Raw genomic sequence first — 23,057 nt, forward strand, 5'->3', positions numbered from 1 at the left:
ATTTTATGTACATATAAATAATGTTTATTTCTCTTTTTGGTGTTGTGAACTATTTCATAAGAATGCAAGTTTTTGTAAAATGGATAACTTGATTCAATGTGAGGAATGGACTCTTGAGGACTAATGGATAGTGTGAGATTAGTTAGGAGAGCAGTAGTATTTTTTTTTTTTTCGTGGATGCTTTTATTACTGTGAGATTTAGAAAAAGTAATTGGAACCAAGATTACTTTCATGCACGGTGATCACAAATGTTAGACTTGGAAGAGATCTCAATATAGAAAGTTACAGTCATTGTCAAGCAGATGAAGTATAGAAGAGAAAACGGTCTTTTGTTAACTGGATTATTTACATACATGAGACACTGTTGATTCAGCCTCTGGCTCATGGTGACCCCATGTACAACAGAACAAAATGCTGCCTGGTGTGATCCATAGGGTTTTCACTGGCTGGTTTTTGGAAGTAGATTGCCAGGCCTGTCTTCCTAGTCCTCCTGGAAGCTCCACTGAAACCTGTTGAGCATTATAGCAACATGCAAGCCTTCACTGACAGACGGGGGGTGGCTGCACATGAGGTGAGCGGGTTAAGGATCAAACCCAGGCCTCCTGTATAGAAAGCAAGTATTCTGCCACTGAGCTATCACTGCCTCTTGGCAGTGGTATAACCAAACCAAACCCATTGCTGTCGAGTTGATTCCAACTCATAAAAACCCTGTTGGACAGAATAGAACTGCCCCATAGGGTTTCCAAAGAGCAGCTGTTGGATTTGAACTGCTGACCTTTTGGGTAGCAGCCGAGCTCTTAACCACTCTAGGTGAGTAATAATGGCACTGGCGGTAAAATTGACATGACTTAGTAATGGTTTGGAATTGAGTGAGGAAAGGGATTGACTCAAGGATGACATGTAGATTTTTGGCTTTCACCCCTAATGCCATAAAAAAAAAAAAAAAAATAGTGGGCCTGATTTTAGACACGTTGCCCCCGAACTTTTGAGATACCCAGGCAAATTATGCAGGTCTGAAACTACTGAACTGGATGCCCTGATCCTGAATCTTAGAAAGCAATCAGTTTAGACTTTTTGATCCATTCTCATTTCTTTGAATCTTTAGCCCAAGAATTAACACAATGTTCGGGTTAAATATGACTAAAGAATAATAAACAATTACCACCACATGAATGGAAATCCTGGTGACGGAGTGGTTAAGAGTTCAGCTGCTAACCAAAAGGTCTGCAGTTCAAATCCGCCAGGCGCTCCTTAGAAACCTTGTGGGGCAGTTCTACTCTGTCCCATAGGGTTGCCATGAGTGAGAATCAACCTGGTGGCACTGAGTTTGTTTTGTTTTTTTGTTTTAACCACATGAATATATTACCTTTTAAATGATAGACAAGCATTATAAGAGATGTGATTTTTGGCCATTTATATACATTCTAAAATTTGTCTTTGTACTTTAGTGAGTAGTCTTGCTCACCTCATTTTGAGGTTAGGACAGGTTTACAGATGTAAGGTAATTGAGCCAAAATTAAATCTGCCATATAATTATTTCTTCTATTTACCAATCTTTGTCAACTGGTTAAGCACTGCCTTAGAAGGAGAAATAAATGATGTTTTTCATCCTTCTATTTTTTTTTAGCAAGCTATCAGCAAAAGGAAGGAACCTTTCTCCATCAGTAGTAGTTTACTATTAATAGTTACAATAATTGAAGAATTTCAGCATGTGTTGAAGTTAGCAGTCCTAGGGAGAGGGTAAAGTTAGTGGATTGCTGTTTTTATCCTGTATGGCCAGATTAGTATTTTCCTTCAGAGAACTTTGGTTGTTGTAGGAAAAAGGTAAAAATTTTCTGTGACTTTTATAAGCAGCCCTGTTTGAATATGAACATAGCACTCAGTCCCGTAACGGGAGTCTGTTTCCTTAAGTAGGTGAGTTTTGTTTGGTTTGTCTTTTAGGGAAGAAAGGACAGACAGGGATATGCAAAGATCTACTTTAGCCGAAACAAAACTGGCTTAGCTTAAATGGTACCTGACAGGTGGCCTGAGGAGGTCAATGGTGCAGCTGAAAGCTCTGACATCAAAGGAGTAGTTGAACGCTGAATAGAAAAAAAAAAAAAAAAGCTGTTTTAGATTTTAGTTTATATATTGCTCAAGTGACTAAATTCGAATCCATGCTAGACTATGAAATAAATATCTGAGACACCGTGTTTAGATGGTACATTTTAAAACAGCTATCTCTAAGTTTTGACAGCCAAGTAAGACAAGAACTCCCAACCACTTGATAAAAGGGTTTGGTGAACATTTGGAAATGTGGAGTAAGAAGCCAGGAAGGTACATGTGCTCTTCATTTGTAAGTTATGTTTGACCCTGCCTGGGGCCACCATGTCCACTGCTGCATAAAGCAGGGAAGTGAGCCACTCAAGGAAGAGGTGCCCGTAGCCAACCACCCCAACTTTCTACTCTTTTTCACACTGGCATTGGCCCCCATGCCTAAAGGAAGACAGTTTGCATTTCTTACGAGGTCTACCTTTGCTCTAGAAAAGTCAGATCAGGCTCAGGACTCAGTAGTTTAATCCAATCTTACACTTGGTATCTGGTTAGATCTGGAAGCCGTGAGACCATTTGGAAATCCTTGAAGCAACCAATCTGGGATTCTTTGGGATGCAGATATAAAAGTAGGGAAGGACTAGCCAGATGACCACTTGTTTTATTTTTTTCCTGGCTAGACCATCAAAACTGCCAGGGACGACTCAGAAAAGGGCAAGTATTTGGCCAGCTGAGGAATCTCACGGGACACAGCTGAACGCAGCTATTAGAGTGCTGTGCTTTTTGAAAATACACTTGAAAAATATAGTGAAGTGTTATGTGAACTCAGAATTAGCGTAAGCCCTTTTCTTTTTGAAGTTTTCACTTTCTGCTTTGTTTTGCCTTGGGTGTATATATTCATTTTTATGATAATCATCTGATACCCTGCACTTAGTTACACATTGATTGTAGCTTCCTCTTAATTCTCTTTGCAAGTCACTTCAGTGGGTTAGCTTAAATTTATTTTAATGAGTTCTTTATGTTTGATATATTATGTTTTAATTAGATTCTACGTTGGTATAAGGGGTAGCCCTGGGTGGTACAAATGGTTAGTGCTTTTAGCTGCTAGGTATTGGCAAAACCAAGATCAATACTGAAGTCTGTTCACTTCTAAATTTCTTTCCACTGTATTTGATTGCCTCCTTTGGAATTAAAAACAAACAACCAACCAAACCTGTTGCTGTCGTCAAGTCAGTTCCCACTCGTAGCAACCCTGTAGGACAGAATAGAACTGCCCCATAGGGTTTCCAAGGACTGGCTGGTGGATTCGAACTGCTGACCTTTTGGTTAGCAGCTGAGCTCTTAACCACTACACCAGAGATCCTCCTTCGGACTATAGAGTTAAATTTTGAGTTTTACCAGGAATCTTTGTTTAGTAGCTTGTAACACTATAGCTTTGCTAGACTAGACAATTCTGCCCTTACTTGCCATAAGCATCTCAGTGTGCTGCTTCTCACCTTTGAAAACGTATGGAAGTGATCCATCAGAAGAACACACCTGCATTCTGGCTTCAGCAAGAACAAATCACTGCCATCAGGGGCTGATCCCTTGCATGTACCAACTTTGAATGCTGAGTGGAGATTCAGACTTTAGCCAATGCATAGCACATCTGCTCAGCTCATTTGTTCTAGCATTAACTTTCACCAGTGGCCCCAACTGATTAAATCTTTGTATTTAGGTAAAGATAGAAGGCCTGACTTCTAACGAGGGCCATGGTCTTAGGTCCAGTAATACCAGACTTAATAGTTTGTATGGTATAATTTCCAATGAAGATGAAGTTGTTATGGGTTGAATCATGCCCCTAAAAAGATATGCCAAAGTCCTAACTGACAGGACTATGAACGTGACCTTGCTTGGAAATAGGGTCTTTACAGATGTAGTTAACATGAGGCCATACTGGAGTAGCTGGGCCCTAATCCAAAATGACTGAAGTCTTTATAAAAAGAGAAGGGACACAGAGACATGCAGGTGCAGAGACCATCTTCCCTTGGTGTCTGTACCTATATCTCTCCTCTTTTTTTTAAGGACTCCAGTCATACTGGACTAGGGTCCACATACTCCAGCATGACCACATGTTAACTTCAACACCTGGGACTACCAGAAGCTGGAAGAGACAAGGAAGGATCTTACCCTAGAGCCTTTGGAGAGAGCATGACCCTGCTGGCACCTTGATTTTGAACTTGTAGCCTCCAGAACTGTGAAAGACTACACTTGTAAGTCACCCAGTTTATGATACTTTGTTAGAGCAGCCCTAGAAATCGAATATAATCACCTTAAGGACAGTATTTTGTGTGGTTTGTGTTTTCGGGGCTCTAAGAGCCTGAAAACAGTTCTCACATATTCTTCGTCCCTTTGCAATGGGGAGCCAGGGGAGAAGGCAAAGTGCACTTCTCAGGTAAGGTCCCTAGAGAGGTTGGGAACTTGAAACTACCCAGTGGCCCACGCTGAGCAGGTGAAGTATCAGGGAACTGAGCAGGGGAAGTATCAGGGAATGTGTTTTAACATGATGGGTTATCAGCAGGAGGCAGGCCCGGAGCAGATGGAATCTCTTAGCATCAGGGCTCCTAGCTGGCCATGGTGTCTATTACTCTGCACTCAGGCTCATCCAGCCTTTGTTTGGAAAGAGCTGGTGCTCAGGGAGAGATGGCGAGGATCTCTCAGCTGGCAATTCTTTCCTTTCTCCCTCTTTCCTGATAGTCAGTGACTAGTAGACTGTAATTACCAGGCTCATGGTAGATGTGAACTGTTAGAATATGCAGGGGAAACCATTCTTTTGGACAGCTGTGTATGAACAGAGCAGTCACCAGGCCAGTGATCAGCCCTGGAAATCCCCTCCCACTCCAGCACTGCACCAGTTGAAGCACTGTGACCTCTGACCCTTGCCACAGGGAGGACCTGTCAGCACTAATCCTTAGGTCCCAAGATTTCCTAGGTTTGGCCTTGGGAGTTAGGAACATCTCTTCCTCCACTCTGATCTTTGAATCTGTGGAGCCCTCTCTCTGGTTTAATTCCTCGTGGGCACTACTGAGAGATGAACCAGGTTCAATAGGGAAATGACCTCCCTTAGTTATCTTTCCACAGCTCTGCTCAAAATGTGGGGCATTAATTATAGGTTAAGTATGATATATGAACTTCCTGTCCTTTTTGACCTCCCACCTCACGCTGGTGTGGAGAATTAAAATCTGGCTTTCTTTTGTTTTTATTTTATTGTTATTTGAAGCAGTCTCAAATTTACAGAAAAGCTGAATACAGTACAAAAAAACCTTTTCTTTTTTTTCTGAATGATTTAGAGCATGTTGCTGTTCTGATGCTCCATTACCCCAGAATACTTCAGCAGGTGGTATCTACAAACAAGGACATATCCTTACATAACTACAAGAAAACCTGCAAAGTTAGGAAATTAACATTATATTTTAAAGTATTACCAATTGCTCCAATACCGTCCATAGTAAAAGGACCCAGCTCAGAACCACATGTGTCATTTAGCTGTCACGCCTCTTTAGGAAAAAAAAAAAAATATACAAACCCATTGCCATCATGTTGTTTCCAACTCATGGTAACCCCACATGTTTCGGAATAGAACTGCCCTCCATAGGGTTTTCAGTGGTTATGATCTTGCAGATCTTTCTTCCACAGCGCTGCTGCGTGGATTCGAATCACTGACATTTGCGCCACCCAGGAACCTTCATGTTTCTTTAGTCATCTTCAATTTGAGATGGTATCTCAGTCTTTGCTTGACTTTAATAACCTTGTCACTTTTGAGGGTTGTTTGTTAGCTGTGGTCAAGTCGGCTCCGAGTCATGGCAACCTTATGATAGCCAGGTATTTTGTAGAACGTTCTTCAGTTGGGGTTTGTATGATGTTTCCTCATCATTTGATCAGGGTTATGCATCTTGGGAGGATATCACCGAAGTGATGCTATGTTCTCATTGCATCCCATCAGGTGAGTATGGTGACACACAATTGCCATTTGTCCCATTACTAGTGGTGTACACTTTGATCATTCCTTAAGGTGGGGTTTCACAGTCTTCTGCACTCTAAGGTTGCTCTTTTCCCCTTTATAATTAGTAGGTATTTTATTGGGAGGTATTTTGAAACTTCTATTTATTCATGTTAGTATGGACTTGAGTTTCCTATTCTACTCAAAGGATTATCATTCATTTCTATCATTATTTACTTTGATGCTCAAAACTTCCCCGATTTGGCCAGGGAGAGCCTCTGACATGCTCCTGTCTATTTTTCGAGCACTTCCTTACTTTCTGGGACAGCAAGATATTCCAGGCTCATCTGTACTTTCTGAGCTCCAGTCCTGAAACCTGCCGCTTATGCAAGGAGAAGATCTGGCTTTTTTTCCTAGTCCTTGTACCAGGACTCAAATTCTCATGTTGGCTGAGAGTTTCATGGTTATATTTCAAAAAAAAAAAAAGAAAGTCAAGGGTAAAGCAGAGTCTGATGTGCCCAAATTGAGTTGCTACAAGACACAGGTATGTAGAAAGATCTCTGAGGCGACACATCTAGAAATGATCCAGAGGCACCTTCCACCTGTGTGGGATACACAAACTGGCAGATCTAAGATGGACACTGATTTAACTTTAGAAAATAATTTGGCTTGGAGTGGCTTTTCAGCAACCAGTTGAATACATTTCACTTAAATATGGTCCAAGAGATCTCATAGGCTCAAATCGTGAGCTAAGGGAATCCTGCAGTCAGTTTGGTCAACCTTGGACCAAAGGATGCAGAAATCTAGTGTCATCTGACCCCTGTTGAAAGAAGCTCTGTGCACTGGGCAGCAGCCAATCCTGCATTAGAACACCACGTTTTTACCTTATGGATCCCCTAGGTGGTGCAAACAAAACGCGCTTGGTTGTTAACCGAAAGATTGAAGCCACCTTGGGAGGTCTTGGTAATCTACTTTTGAAAAATCAGCCGTTGAAAACGCTGTGAAGCACAGCGCTACTCTGACACAAATGGGGTCTCCATGAGTCAGAGCCAACTTGACAGCAACTGGTAACTGGTTTTACCTTATGGGAAAGTTGAGCACTCAGTCATCATGTTGCAGCCTTTTGGCAGCTACACGAAACAGGACCAGCTTGGCTGCCTTGCTAAGGTTGAGCCGTCAGAAGGACTGTTCACTGGTCCACAGATCAGCACCATGCAGGAGCAAAGCCTCTGAAGGCAGAGGCACTCCCTTCCAGGAGGCCTGGCCCAGGGAGCTCTCACTCAAATTGCCCATCTTGAGCAGATTTTTATATTTACTAGTCTGGGACATGTCTTCAATTCAGTGACTTGTTTAGAAAATTGGGGCCAGAGTGTTAGTTTTGATCTAGAAACTCTTTTCCCAGGAATGTCCTAGGGATGGTACTTCCTTGGTAGGTAATTGGTTGACAGTATTGCCCTTTCTATGAAATACTTGTTTATATCCTTTGATTATTTTCTATTGTTTTCTTTTTTAACTGATTTTTAGGAGATCTTCATATAAAAAAAAAAATTTTATTTATTTGTTTTTTTCATATCTACTTGGTAGTCATCTTTGGCCAGTGATATCTATTGTAGATACCTTCTTCCAGTTTGTAATTTGTCTTTGTGTTTTCTGTTTTTCAATGTTGAAAATCACTCACCTGTTGGGTGTCTTTTTTGTTTGTTTTTTAAATGTGTTTGTGTGTTTTAAATTTTATTATAGAAAATTTCAAGCATATACGGAAGTAGAGAGTATCTGGTTTCGAAAGGTCATACCTTGAAAACTTTATGAGCACAGTTCTACTCTGCATACATGGGGTCACCATGAGTTGGAATTGGCTTGATGTTAACCAGTGCACACACACATACACACACACCCCAAACTTAATATTTTATTTTGATGAGTAGGATTGTCTCCTTTGTGGTCACGTTATTATTTACCCCTATTTTTCTAAATTTAAAACTAACTTTTATTTCTTTGTATTGCCACATCTTCCTCTCCATGTGGAAGGTGTGTGATTGCATTTCTTAGTCCCTCTTTATTATTTTAATGTTGTCTTCTTTTATATAACAACATCGCTGTTACCCTGTTTTGGGCTTTTTAAAAAATAATCTTGCTTTGTTTTTTTGGATTTCCCTGTCTGGGTTGACTTCTGGTTGCTCTGCCCAGTGTTCTAGTCCTGGGTTGATACCTGATATTATTGATTTTCTAACCAAAGAACTCCCTCTAGTATTTCTTGTAATTTTGGTTTGGTTTTTACGAATTCCCTGAAGTTGTGTTTATCTGGAAATGTCTTAATTTCACCTTCATATTTAAGAGACAGTTTGGCAGGCAATTTTTTTCCTTTAGTTTTTAAAATATGTCATCCCATTGCCTTCTTGCCTGCATGGTTTCTGCCGAGTAGTCCGAGCTTATTCTTACTGGCTCTCCTTTGTAGGTGACTTTTCATTTATCCCTTGCTGCTCTTATAATTCTCTCTTTATCTTTGGTTTTGGCAACTTTGATTATAATATGTCTTGGTGACTTTCTTTTAACATCTACCTTACGTGGAGTTCGATGAGCATCTTGGATAGATGTCTTCTCATCTTTCACAATATCAGGGAAGTTTTCTGCCAACAAATCTTCAACAATTTTCTCTTATTCCTCCCTGTTCTGGTACTGCAATCACTTGTAGGTTATTTCTCTTGATAGAGTCCCACATGATGGTTAAGGTTTCTTCATTTTTTAAATTCTTTTATCTGATTTTTCTTCAGATATTTTAGTGTCAAGTGATTTATCTTCGAGTTCAGAAATTCTGGCTTCTACTTGCTCAATTCTGCTCCTCTGACTTTCTGTTGAGTTGTCTACTTCTGTAATTTTATTGTTAATCTTCTGAATTTCTGATTGCTGTCTATGGATTTTTCCAGCTTATTGAACTTTTCATTATGTTCCTGAATAACCTTTCTAATTTCTTCGTTTGCTTTATCTGTGTGTTCCTTGGCTTGTTCTGTATATTGCCTCATTTCCTTCCTGATGTCTTGAAGGGTTCTGTATATTAAACTTTTGCATTCTGCATCTGGTAATTCCACGAATGCACTTTCATCTAGAAGATCCCTGGATTCTTTGTTTTGAGAGCCTGTTGAGGTGATCATGGTCTGTTTCTTTATGTGACTTGATATTGACTGTTGTCTCCGAGCCATCTGTAAGTTATTGTATTAGTTTATGCTTGCTTACTGTGTCGTAGATGCTTGCTTTGTTTTGCTTTGGTATACCCCTATGGGTTGCTTGAGTGAGCTAGCTTGATTATTTTCACCTTTGGAGCTCTGATGTCCTGTTCCCAGCTGGCTAGAGTTGTTATCAGGTTTATCAGTCTAGGAGTCCATTCAATTTTCTTGTATGAATTCTGCTCAGGTTTCCAGGTAGCTGATCATCAAGTGTGTGGTACAAGCTCTGTTCTACAGTCTTAAGAGGGGCAGGGGTGAATTGGCGTATATACCGGTATCTAATTGCAGCAGGGGGTCACCCTCTGAACAAGGCAGGGGGCTGAGAACCAAACCCCAAGTGTCTCTGAGGAAAATGCATCTCTGTTCCCTAGAGTGTGCTGGTGGGTGGGTTCTGCAGAGGGACCATGGGCACCCAAAATTTTGGGTTTAAGGACTGTGAGGTGCCAGTTATCTTTGGACCCCTGTCGCGGGTGGCTGGGTGACCTGAGTGGAGCTACCAGTCCTTAGGTCCCTGATGTGGGTAGGTGAGGACCTTGTTTAATAGGCAAAGCAATGTCGAACGTCAACACCCACCTCTCCACTGCACAGCTGAAATGGTTGGAGTTTGCCAACAAGGGCCTATTCTCCTGAAGTAGGCCCACATAGGTCCATGCAGAAGGGAAAGGTGCTCAAGGTCCACAGTCAGTTTATGCCTGGACAGGAGCCGCTTCTGTCCTGAGCTCCCCCAGTTAATGGAGCTAGCAAATTATCTTTTCCCCCCAGTTGCAAGTTTTTTCCTTCTCCAAGGCTGGGAGGATGGCTCTAGGTGCTCAACAGGACCTATCTCAGGCCCAGAGATTCAGCTGCTGTAGCCGGCTTGGGGGTGGGGGGATGCGGTAAAATGTACACAAGTACTTAGCTTTTGCCGAGAGCGCCGTTCTCCTCAGGTTTTGGAAGTGTGAGTAGACCGTGTGGCTGGCTGCTTCTCCCTGAGGAAACTGAGGCCCAACACTAGTACCAGCCTGCTGCCGCTGCCACCACTGCTCCAAAAATGGTGCCTGAGGGCTCCCCGCGATTCAGGTCCGGTAACTCCTCTCCACCTCTGAATGGTCTCTTCCTCCCCCACCCCTCAGTTCGTTGTCTAAGCTTGCCTTTCATGCTCAGGGCTCCCAGCTTGTCAAAAATAATACTCGTTTCACTTGTTTTTTCGAGTCTTTGTTGTAAAGAGGGCTGGCCAGAAGCATCTATCTATTCTGCCATCTTGGCTCCGCCTCTCCTCACACTTAATATAATGAATTCCCATGTACATATCACAAGTATTTAACAATTTTCAACATGTGATTTGAGACATTTTTGATGAAAAAAGTTATTAACTTTAAAGCAGTCAAGTTTATCAATATTTTGTTTTATCATTAGAGATTCTAGGGTATTTATTCAATATTTTATCAATATTTGTATAAATTTATATGCACTACATAAATTTATTTATATTTTGATAAATTTAACGTGTATTGTATTACATAATAAAATGTATTTTCTAAAACAGCTTTTTACTTCAGAATAATTTTTGATTTACAGAAAAGTTGCAGAGGTAGTACAGAGCTCATATACCCCTTGCCAGTTTTAGTTTTCTCTGATATTATCTTTTTTTAAACAGCTTTATTGAGATATAATTCACATACCATATAACTCACCCATTTAAAGTGTACAACTCAATGTTTTTTAGTGTATTCACAGATATGTGCAACTACCGCCACAATAAATTTTAGAACATTTTCATCACCTTAAAAAGAAAATTTGTACCCTTCAGCTATCACCCCCACATCCCTCTGTGTCTCTCCCCATCCCCCATCCCCACGCTGTGCCACTTCTTAACAACCACTAAGCCACTGTCTGTATCTATTGATCTCCCTGTTTTGGGCACTTCAGATGAATGGAATAATATAATATGTGATCTTTTGTGATGTTTTCAAGGTTCATCCACGTTGTAGCATGTATCAGTACTTCATTCTTCCTTTTTATAGTTGAATAATATTCCAGCGTATGGATATACCACTTTTTGTTTATTCATCAGTTGCGTTGTTTCTGCCTTTTGGCTATTATGAATAATGCTACTATAAACACTCAGATGCAAATTTTTTTGTGGAATTGCTGGGTCATATACTGGGTGCTGGGGTTTATACTAACTCTGTGTTTAATTGTTTGAGGAACTGCCAGTTTGTTTTCCAAAGTAGCTGAACTTTTTAACATTCCCATCAGTCATGTATGAGGGTTCTAATTTCTCCACATCCTTACCAATACTTATTATTACCGGACTTTTTGTTGATAGCCATTGTAGTGGGTGTGATGAAAGGAAGGCTTGCTGATCTATTTCTGAAAAATCAGCCATTGACAACCCTGTGGAGCAAAGTTCTACTCTGATAGATGGGGTCACCATGAGTTGGAGTTGACTCAAGGGCAACTGTTTGTTTTTAGTTGGTGTGAGGTGGTACCTCACTGGGGTTTTGATTTGCATTTCCCTGATGACTAATGATGCCGAGCATCGTTTCATGTGCCTGTTGAGTTGTTTTCATATTTTCCTTGAAGAAATGTCTACACATCCTTTATCCATTTTAAAATTTGGTTTTGTGTCTCTTTATTATTGAGTTGTAAGAGTTCTTTATGTATCCTGGATACAAATCTCTTATCAGATTTGTGATTGCAAAAATTTTCTACCATTCTCTGGGTTGTTTTTTCACTTTCTTAATGGTGTCCTTTGAAGCACAAAGGTTTTTAATTTGATGATGTCTAATTTATCTATTTTATCTTTTGTTTCTTGTTATTTTTGGTGTCATATCTACAGATCCTTTGTCAAATCTAAGGTCGTGAAGATTTACCCCATGTTTTCTTCTAAGAGTTTTATAATTTTAGCTCTCATATTTAGGTCTTCGATCCACGTTCAGTTAATTTTTGTATATGGTGTGAGGTAGGGGTCCAACTTCATTCTTTCACATGTGGTTATCCAGCTATTCCAGCACCATTTGTTGTAAAGACTATTCTTCTCCCCATTGGATGATATTGGCACTGTTATTAAAATCAGTTGACCATAGATGTGTGAGTTTATTCTGGATTCTCAATTCTATTCTGTTTAATCTATGTGTTTATCATTGTGTCAGTACCACACTGTTATGATTACTATTGCTGTGTAATAAGTTCTGGAATAGGAAGTGTGAATCCTCTTACTTTTTTCTTTTTCAAGATTGGGCTATTCTAGGTCTCTTGCAATTCCATATGAATTTTAGAATCAGGTTGTCAATTTCTACAAACAAGTCAGCTGGGATTCTTATCTGTAGATAAGTTTTGGAAGTATTACAATCTTAACAATGTTAAGTTTTCTGATCCATGAACATGAGATGTTTTCCTAATTATTTAGATCTACATTAATTTTTTTCAGTAATGTTTTATAGTTTTCAGAGTCGAGTTTTGTACTTCTTTTGTTAAATTTATTTCTAAGTATTTTTGTCTTTTTGATGCTATTGTAAATAGGGTTATCTCCTTACTTTCATTTTTAGATTCCTCCTTATAAGTGTACGGAAATACAACTAATTTTTAAAAAATAATTTTTATTGTGCTTTAAGTGAAAGTTTACAAATCAAGTCAGTTTCTCACATATAAACATATACACCTGACTACATACTCCCGTTTACTCTCCCCCTAATGAGTCAGCCTGCTTTCTCCTTCCAGCCTCTCCTTTCCTGACCATTTTGCCAGTTTTTAACCCCCTCTACCCTCCCATCTCCCCTCCAGACAGGAGATGCCAACACAGTCTCAAGTGTCCATCTGATGCAAGTAGCTCACTCCTCATCAACATCTCTCTCCAACCCATTGTCCAGTTCAATCCATGTCTGGTGAGTTGGCTTTGGGAATGGTTCCTGTCCTGGGCCAACAGAAAGTTTGGGGACCATGACCGCTGGGATTCTTCTAGTCTTAGCCAGACCACTAAGTCTGGTCTTTTTATGAGAATTTGGGGTCTGCATCCCAATACTCTCCTGTCGTCTCAGGGGTTCTCTGTTCTGCTCCCTGTCAGGGCAGTCATTGGTTGTGGCTGGGCACCATCTAGTTCTTCTGGTCTCAGGATGATGTAGTCTTTAGTTCATGTAGCCCTTTCTGTCCTTTGGGCTCATAATTACCTTTGAGCTTGGTGTTCTTCATTCTCCTTTGATCCAGGTGGGTTGAGACTCATTGGTGCATCTTAGATGGCTGCTTGCTAGCCTATAAGACCCCAGACGCCACACTTCAAAGTGGGATGCAGAATGTTTTCTTAATAGAATTTATTTTGCCAATTGACTTAGATGTCCCCTGAAGCCATAGTCCCCAAACCCCTGCCCCTGCTTTGCTGACCTTTGAAGCATTCAGTTTATTCAGGAAACTTCTTTGCTTTTGGTTTAGTCCAGTTGTGCTGATCCCCTGTATTGAGTGAATAGAGCTAATTTTTGTACATTCATCTTGTATTCTTCAACCCTGCTGAACTTATTTATTAGTTTTAATAGTTTCTTTAGTGATCCATTATGTTATCTTAAGGAGCCCTGGTGGTACAATGGTTAAGCACTTGACTGCTAACCAAAAGGTTGGTAGTTCAAACTCACCCAGTTACTCTGCAAGAGAAAAGAAAGACCTGGCAATCTAGTCCCATAAAGATTACAGCCTACAAAATCCTATAGGGCAGTTTCACTCTGTCACATGGGGTTGTTATGAGTTGAAATCGACTCAACAGCAACTAACAACAATATTATATTACTGTGGTACATTTGTTAAAAATAAGAGACCAATATTAGCACATTACTGTTAATTTTACTTCAGATTTTATTTGGAGTTTTTGAGATTAATGTCTTCTAAGATCTAATCCAAGAAACCACAATGCTTTTCATTGTCATATTCCCTTAGTACCCTATGGTTTGCGACAGTTTCTCAGTCTTTATTTCTTAATGACCTGGTCAGTTTTATTGAGCCCTGGTGGTGCAGTGGTCAAGAGATCAGTCTGCTACCCAAAAGGTTGGCAGTTTGAATCTACCAACTCCTTGGAAACTTTATGACGGCAATGGGTTTGGTTTTTTGGTTTTGGTCAGATTAGATTTTATTTATTTATTTATTTTTTAGATTTTATTTTAAAATCTTTCCTTACTCTGAAGTCACCTTTATTTTCTTCTAAAAGTTTTTTTTTTTTTTTTTTTTCCTTTTGGCATTCAAATTATTAATCTACTCAGGGATAATTTTTGTGGTATTTTTCATTTTGTGGTATTTTATTTTTATGTTCATTTTTATTCCATATAAATAACCTTTTTTTTTTTTGTCACTGAACAGTCTGTTTTTCCCAATAGTTTTCCGTGCCACCTCTGTAATAAAGTTCTTCCTATACATGGTTCTGTTTCTGGGCTGTGTATTTTACCCTATTGGTCAATTTATTACCATGCCAGTAATACAATTACCTTAATTATTATAGCTTTATAATAAGTTTTTATGTCTGGTAGAGAAAGTCTCTTCTCAGTCTTTTTCTTCAGAAGTATCTTGGGTATTCTTCTTTCTTATAAGTTTTAGAATTGGTTTTTCATATTTTACAAAAAGAAACTCTGTTGTGGATTTTGATTGGAGCTGCATTAAATTGATAGCTCATTATGTGAAATCTTGACGTTTTAAGGTTAAGCCTCCCTACTCCAAACATAATATCACTACATATATTTAAGTCTTCTTTAACGTGTTTCGGAAACCCTGGTGGCATAGTGGTTAAGAGTTACAGCTGCTAACCAAAAGGTTGGCAGCTCAAATCCACCAAGCGCTCCTTGGAAACTCTATGGGGCAGTTCTACTCTGTACTATAGGGTTGCTATGAGTCAGAACTGACTAGACAGCAATGGGTTTTAATGTGTTTAAATAAAGTTGCATAATTTTATATGTGTAGGGCTTGCATATCTTTTGTTAGATTTGTTTCTAGGTTCATTAAAATTTTTGTTACTATTAAATGGTGTCTTTTAAAAAATAAAATGTTCTAATTGAGTGTTTCAAGTGGATAGAATCACTATGACTTGGAATCAACTCGACGGCAGTGAATTTGGCTTTCTGGGTTTAGTGAATAGAATGCAATTGACTTTTGTATATTGATCTTATATCAATATGTGAACTAAACTCTTCATGTTGTATTTAATAATCTGTCCATTCTCTTCAGTTACTATGAAGACTATAATAAAATAAAATAAAAATGGTTTCATTTCCTCTCTTTCAATCCTTATGACTCGTCTTACTGTGCTGACTAGGACATGCTGAATAGAAATGGTGAGAGTGAGCATCTCTTTGTCTTCTTCCTGATTTTAAAGCATACTGTTCTTGCTATTTTTTTTAAATCAAAGTTATACTGGCCTCAGAAATGAGTTGGGCGGTAATGCTTTTTCTCTGTTCTCTGAAAAAGTTTATATAAGGTCAGAACGATATATTTCTTAAATATGTTGACTTGCCTGTAAAACTAACTGGGCTTGGTGTTTTCTTTGTGAGGAAAGAGCCAATTTCTCAAATCCATTATACTGTTTCGTAGGCCACTAATTTTACAAATGACAACCTATTTTTGCCATTCATTTTGCTAATTAACAAAGCCTTTCCTACTGATCAAGCTATGTACAGAAAAGCCTTTGTAGTAGCTGACTCTGCTGCGTGGTCTTTAGGTTAAACGTTAACGACTACTCTTGTAGGGCGAGTTTCTGATTAAAGAAACTGACTTCCTCTTAAGTGTAGCTTAAACTAACCCCCCCACACACAACTGATACATTTATATCATATTGTCTTTACCAAAGCATTTAAAGAAAATCACAATATTTTAAAGTAAGTTTTTTCTCTGTGTGTGAATTAAAAAAAAATCAATCTTGTGATCCCAGGTTGACTTCTTTTTGACACCAAGTTAACTTCTAATCATTTCCCTCCTGACTTGCTGAAACATGAATACATGGAAAGAAAAGCTGTCAGTGAAGCTGAGATTAGCTCTATGAGAAAGAGGAAGAAAGGTAGGCGTCTACAGCAAGCCTGAGCAGGTTTCTTAGGTCCTTCTTAAGATTTGGTCCTTGAAGAACAGATTAAACTCTTGCTCTGAAAGATATGATTAACTTTTTGGAGGAAATGTCAAAAATTTAAGAAATCAGAATAAAGGCTTTATTAGTCATTCCTTCATTCACGTAGCAGTTATTGAATGTCTCCTGTGTGCAAAGCACCACTGTGTTTAACAAAAACAAATGAAAGATATGGATAAGTGAATAAATACGGGAACAGCCCTTGCCCTCATGTAACTCAAGTCTGGGGCAGAATAAATGGATAACTACATCTGCAAGGGTATTATGGGAGTCAGAGGGGAGGTGTTCAAAGACAGCTTCCTGGAGAAAATGACGTTCCACATCATCAGTTAAGCCTGGAGACAACTCATAGAACATAATCGAGATTTCTTTTTCAGTAAAGAGTGAAGGATGACTTCCACTTTACCACTAGGTCTTCTTGCTGAAGCCAGGGAAAAAAGCTAGACAACATGTAAAAAAAAAAATCTTCCTAAAAGCATCAAAGAACTAAAAAGATAGCGAAGAGTCACGAGAGGACGAGATCTGGAACTAGACAGAAATCCAGAGAATCAAGTCCGGCGTTTAGGACTTGGATGTGAAGGAGGTAACTGTCTGAATGGCACTTGTGACAGCCTCTCATGGGCAGAGGACAGGGGTCTGTCAGGGCCTGCCGGGGCCTGCCGGGGCCTGCCGGGGCCTGCCGGGGTCTGCCAGGGCCTGCCGGGGCCTGCCGGCATCTACCAGGGCCTGCCAGGGTCTGCCAGGGCCTGCCAGGGCCTGCCGGGGTCTGCCAGGGCCTGCCAGGGCCTGCCGGGGTCTGCCGGGGCCTGCCGGCATCTACCAGGGCCTGCCAGGGTCTGCCAGGGCCTGCCAGGGCCTGCCGGGGCCTGCCGGGGTCTGCCGGGGTCTGCCGGGGCCTGCCGGCATCTACCAGGGCCTGCCAGGGTCTGCCAGGGCCTGCCGGGGCCTGCCGGGGCCTGCCGGGGCCTGCCGGGGTCTGCCGGGGCCTGCCGGGGTCTGCCGGGGCCTGCTGGGGTCTACCAGGGTCTGCCGGGGTCTGCCGGGACCTGTCGGGGCCTGCCGGGGTCTGCCGGGGCCTGCTGGGGTCTACCAGAGTCTGCCGGGGTCTTCCAGGGTCTGCTAGGGCCTGCCGGGGTCTGCCGGGGCCTGCCGGGGTCTACCAGGGCCTGCCGGGGTCTACCAGGGCCTGCCAGGGTCTGCCAGGGCCTGCCGGGGCCTGCCGGGGTCTGCCGGGGCCTGCTGGGGTCTGCCGGGGCCTGCCGGGGTCTACCAGAGTCTGCCGGGGTGTTCCAGGGTCTGCTAGGGCCTGCCAGGGTCTGCCAGGGCCTGCCGGGATCTGTCGGGGCCTGCCGGTGTCTATGGGGGTCTGCCGGGATCTGTCGGGGTCTGCCGGGGTCTGCCGGGACCTGTCGGGGCCTGCCGGGGTCTGCCGGGGCCTGCCGGGGTCTACCAGAGTCTGCCGGGGTCTTCCAGGGTCTGCTAGGGCCTGCCAGGGTCTGCCAGGGCCTGCCGGGATCTGCCAGGGTCTACCAGGGCCTGCCGGGGTCTGTCGGGGCCTGCCGGTGTCTATGGGGGTCTGCCGGGATCTGTCGGGGTCTGCCGGGGTCTGCCGGGATCTGTCGGGGCCTGCCGGGGTCTACCGGGGTCTACCGGGGTCTGCCCGGGCCTGCCGGGGTCTGCCGGGGTCTGCCAGGGTGAGGACTTGTGTATTCCCTGTGCGTAGAACTGGGACCTTCAAAGGCGCACCTGAGGAGTGAAGAACACCCTGCAGTAACCTTCACGTGGACTGCAGCCTGGTGTCAAGTCACCTGAGTTGTCCAGAGACTCTCAGGTGTTAATACTACAGCGAGGCGATGGTGGGTTGTTAGAGCCCCAAAGGCTCTGCTAGAAACTTAAAAAAATTGTCTCTTCAGGAAAATAACATCATGCTTGGCCTCAATTTTTTTCTATAAATGATTGTAAAACTGTAATGACAAACACAAAATCAAATACAAGCCACTACATGAGGGGACCAGGCCAAATGTTAGAATCAGTACAAACAACAGATAACAGGAATGGGCTCACACATGTTGCCTATAATAAACAACCAACCTGTTTTGTTGCCATGGAATCGATTCTGACTCATAGTGGCCCTATAGGACAGAGTAGGACTGCCCCATAGGGTTTCCAAGAAGTGGCTGGTGGATTCAAAGTACCGACCTTTTGGTTAGCAGCTGAGCTCTTAACCACTGTGCCACCAAGGCTCCATATGTAGTAAATGACCTCAAAATGCCTCTGTGTATTGGCCTCAATCTGTTTATTTCTTCACAGCAAGCTGGGGCCCATTAGCAAAAAGCTTGCAGGAACCAAACTCAAGTTTTTATACATCCAATTTGCTTTAAAGTGAGCACAAATAAGATTTTTTGAAACATATTTAAAGCCTTCCTGCTTAGCAGACCCCATGAAACTGTGACCAATATCTGCTAGCCATAGACAAAATAAACCCTATAGTTAGTTATGAGGAGTCGTCCCTGGGTGTCACAATCCATTAAGCACTTGACTACTAATCAGAAGGTCGGTGGTTCAAATCCACCCAGAGGCACCTTGGAAGAAAGGCCTGGCCATCTGCTTCTGAAAGGTCACAGGCTTGAAAACCCTATGAAGTGCAGTTCTACTCTGCAACACATGGGGTCACCTTGAGTCAGAACTGCCTCTACGGCAACCGATTTTTAGTCTTACAGTTATAAGAACCACAAGATACTGCTGCTCTTCAGAACTCTCTGACCCAGAGGTTCCCCATTTTGCTGCCGAGGGGTCCCCAGGAATTCCCTTGCCTTCTTCCCTTTCTGGTGCTCCCTCTCCCCCCACTTACCATTGGAAGGTCTCCTGCTGTGAGTGACTTTCCCCTCAGGGAACAACTGTCAACTTCTTGGCCCCAATATATAGCTTATTGTGCAACACTGCCATCTCGTGGTCACATCTTTTTTCTTGATGAGCCCTGAAATCCCCTGAACTCACTACAAAAGATACTCCCCAGAACCCAGTGCCATCCGGTCTATTCCGACTCATAGCGACCCTGTAGGACAGAGTAAAACTGCCCCATAGAGTTTCCAAGGAGCGCCTGGCGGATTCGAACTGCTGACCCTTTGGTTAGCAGCCGTAGCACTTAACCACTACGCCACCAGGGTTTCCAAAGATACTCCAGATAGTGCAATTACGAGACAAACTGTAAAACAGCTATATTTATTGTGTTTATGGAGACAAAAGCCATACCTTAACATTTTCAGCAAGGAACTAAAACTATAAAAAGTGACATTGCCAGGAAAGGAGAGACTGGAAAGAGGGAGCGGGCTGACTCATTAGGGGGAGAGTAAGTGGGAGTATTGAGTAAGGTGTATATAAGCTTACATGTGACAGACTGACTTGATTTGTAAACTTCCACTTAAAGCACAATAAAAATTATTAAAAAAAAAAAAGTGACATTGCATATTTGGAGCACTAGTGGCCCAGTGGCTGCTAACCCAAAGGCCGGTGGTTAGAACCCACCAGCCACTCCATGGAAGAAAGATGTACTGGTCTGTTTCCATAAAGATTACAACCTTGGAAATCTTATGGGGCAGTTCTAGTCTGTCCTATAGGGTTGCTATGACTTGGAATCAACTCAGTGGCAGTGGGTTTGGTTTTGGGTTTAAGTGCAAAGAGGAAAGAGAAACCACACAGTAATTTAAACAGTGACAAGTTTAATATAAAGAACTATTAAATATAAGAGAACGAGTAATGAGGGGTGGGCTACGGAACTCCAAACGATGTAGAAATAGACGATATAAGGAGCAATCACTAACCTTAGGGCTGAGGTAGAGCACTCCAGGAAGAGCCCCCTACCCCCATGGATGAGATTTGATCTGGTTGGGGAGGGCATGGCTGGCTGTGGCTCACTGGATGGCAGAAAAGTCACTGTGATGCTGTGCGGGTGGAACTTACTAAAAACCTGACCTCTGGGACTTGTTGGAAAAGCACGCTCTAGGATGCTGGGGAAAACTTCACAGGAAGAGTCTTACTGGAAACACTTTGCTACAGAACTTCGAGGGGAAGTGCTGGGTGCACCACTGGATCCGGTCCTGGAGAGGCTGTATGTGCTGCAGGAGCTGAGCGCTGGGGAAGCTGTAGGTGCTGCAGGAGCTGGGTGCTGCGGAAGCTGTATGTGCTGCAGGAGCCGAGCACTGGGGAAGCTGCATGTGCTGCAGGAGCTGGGTGCTGGGGAAGCTGTAGGTGCTGCAGAAGATGAGTGCTGGAGAAGGAGTACGTGCTGCAGGAGCTGGGTGCTGGAGAAGGAGTACGTGCTGCAGGAGCTGGGTGCTGGGGAAGCTGTAGGTGCTGCAGGAGCTGGGTGCTGGAGAAGGTGTAGGTGCTGCAGGAGCTGAGCGCTGGGGAAGCTGTAGGTGCTGCAGGAGCTGGGTGCTGGGGAAGCTGTAGGTGCTGCAGGAGCTGGGGCTGGAGAAGGTGTCAGTGCTGCAGGAGCTGGGTGCTGGAGAAGGTGTAGGTGCTGCAGGAGCTGGGTGCTGGAGAAGGTGTTGGTGGTGCAGGATCTGGGTGCTGGAGAAGCTGTAGGTGCTGCAGGAGCTGGGTGCTGGAGAAGGTGTAGGTGCTGCAGGAGCTGGGTGCTGGGGAAGCTGTAGGTGCTGCAGGAGCTGGGTGCTGGGGAAGCTGTAGGTGCTGCAGGAGCTGGGTGCTGGAGAAGGTGTTGGTGGTGCAGGAGCTGGGTGCTGGAGAAGCTGTAGGTGCTGCAGGAGCTGGGTGCTGGAGAAGGTGTCGGTGGTGCAGGAGCTGGGTGCTGGAGAAGCTGTAGGTGCTGCAGGAGCTGGGTGCTGGGGTAGCTGCATGTACTGCAGGAGATGGGTGCTGGGGAAGCTGCATGTGCTGTAGGAGCTGGGTGCTGGAGAAGGTGTAGGTGGTGCAGGAGCTGGGTGCTGGAGAAGCTGTAGGTGCTGCAGGAGCTGGGTGCTGGGGTAGCTGCATGTACTGCAGGAGATGGGTGCTGGGGAAGCTGCATGTGCTGTAGGAGCTGGGTGCTGGAGAAGGTGTAGGTACTGCAGGAGCTGGGTTCTGGGGAAGCTGTATGTGCTTCAGGAGCTGGGTGCTGGAGAAGGTGTAGGTGCTGCAGGAGCTGGGTGCTGGAGAAGGTGTCGGTGCAGGAGCTGGGTGCTGAAGAAGGTGTAGGTGCTGCAGGAGCTGGGTGCTGGGGAAGCTGCACGTGCTGTAGGAGCTGGGTGCTGGAGAAGGTGTAGGTGCTGCAGGAGCTGGGTGCTGGGGAAGCTGTATGTGCTGCAGGAGCTGGGTGCTGGGGAAGCTGTATGTGCTGCTGGAGCTGGGTGCTGGGGAAGCTGTACGTGCTGCTGGAGCTGGGTGCTGGAGAAACTGTAGGTGCTGCAGGAGCTGGGTGCTGGGGAACCTGCATGCGCTGTAGGAGCTGGGTGCTGTGGAAGCTGCATGTGCTCTACAGGAGCTGGGCGCTGGGTAAGTCATGTGCTCTGCAGGAGCTGGGCACTGGGGAAGCTGCATGCGTTGCCGGAGCTGGGTGCTGGGGAAGTTATTTGCTCTGCCAGAGCCTAACTAACAAAACCAGAAAGCAAAACCCTTTTTCTGCAGTGTATCTCCATCCCCCTCTACCAAAAAAACTTCAGTGCCAGCTGGTGCAAGAAAAAAATACTTAAGGAATGAGATACATTTTCACAGAACAGCCTAAAAAGATGAATTTAAAGCTGAGAGGCTATAAATTTATAGCTGGCCCAAGAAACAGTAAGATTTTAAGACTGAAAAATAAAATGGCCAAGATTAGAAACATTGGACACAACTGAAGAGAGAATTAGGGAACTGGAAGACAGATTAGAAGGATGGACTTTACAGAAGATAGGGTAAGACAGGTTGAGGATAAAATTAGAAGATTCTGAATCTGCCCTGTCCAACATGGAAGTCACTAGCTGATGTAGCTATTTAAATTTTAGTTAAAAATCAGTTCCTTGGTCACACGAGCCACATTCAAATGCTCAACAGCCGCAGCTCTGAGATAGAACATTTCTATCATTGCAGTAGGCTCTACTAGACAGTGCTGGTCTAAACATTTGTTATGATATGAACACAGAAGAAAAAATTCAAGTATTTAGTAGTTTGAAGTTTTTAGGAGATATCCAACAACACAGATCTCAAAAAAGATTCTGAAATAAGGACTCAAGTGACAACTGAAGCCCCAAGGAGAAGCCTAAACCTGAGCTAGGGAAACGTGAACACAGCAAGCAGGAAAGTCCTCACTTGGAGACGTCCTCAGTTTTCAGTCCCCAAGCCTGCAGCTCTATCTGCTTTTGCATCCCCCGACCCTTCTCTGTTACAGTGAAGAGGGTTTTCCTTTTCTCATCTGTCTTATGCTCAGGATCCATTCATTATCTCTTCTCATTTTTGTATATTAACCTAACCCTTTCGACTGGAGCTTTCTTCTCTTCCAGTGTTCCTATCTCAGTCCAATCCACTGCCATCGAGTGGATTCCGGCTCATAGCGACCCTATAGGACAGAGTAGAACTGCCCCATAGAGTTTCCAAGGAGCGCCTGGTGGATTTGAACTGCCAACCTTTTGGTTAGTAGCCCTGGCACTTAACCACTATGCCACCAGGGTTTCCCCAATCTCAGTAGTTACTTGGTTAATGTTTGTCTCCCCACTTACTAACTGTAGTTACTTGGTTAATATTTGTCTCCCCACTCACTAACTGTAGTTACTTGGTTAATGTTTGT

The sequence above is a fragment of the Loxodonta africana genome, chromosome 4 (assembly GCF_030014295.1).
Source record: "Loxodonta africana isolate mLoxAfr1 chromosome 4, mLoxAfr1.hap2, whole genome shotgun sequence".
In the NCBI taxonomy this organism is placed as follows: Eukaryota; Metazoa; Chordata; class Mammalia; order Proboscidea; family Elephantidae; genus Loxodonta; species Loxodonta africana.